Source organism: Penaeus monodon, chromosome 29 (assembly GCF_015228065.2).
Source record: "Penaeus monodon isolate SGIC_2016 chromosome 29, NSTDA_Pmon_1, whole genome shotgun sequence".
In the NCBI taxonomy this organism is placed as follows: Eukaryota; Metazoa; Arthropoda; class Malacostraca; order Decapoda; family Penaeidae; genus Penaeus; species Penaeus monodon.
In genome coordinates this window covers 4,243,522-4,243,758 of record NC_051414.1, presented here as the reverse complement: position 1 = coordinate 4,243,758, position 237 = coordinate 4,243,522, and positions in this window count along the sequence as shown.

Genomic DNA, 237 nt, shown 5'->3' with positions numbered 1-237 from the left:
TTCGTCTTTCCCGTTCACTTACCATATGTTTTCCCTTTTCGTTGCATATGATTTTATAAATACATTTTCTGTTTCATATAACATAACTGATTATTCTCTTCGCATTTTATCTCATGTCTTATTTTCGTTTCTTTGCCATTCGCTTTTTCTCTTTTCTTTCTTTATTTCTTCTTTTCCTTTGCCTATCTCAATTATGTCGTAGTTTCTTCTCCTCGATTTATCACTTCCTCTTGCTTT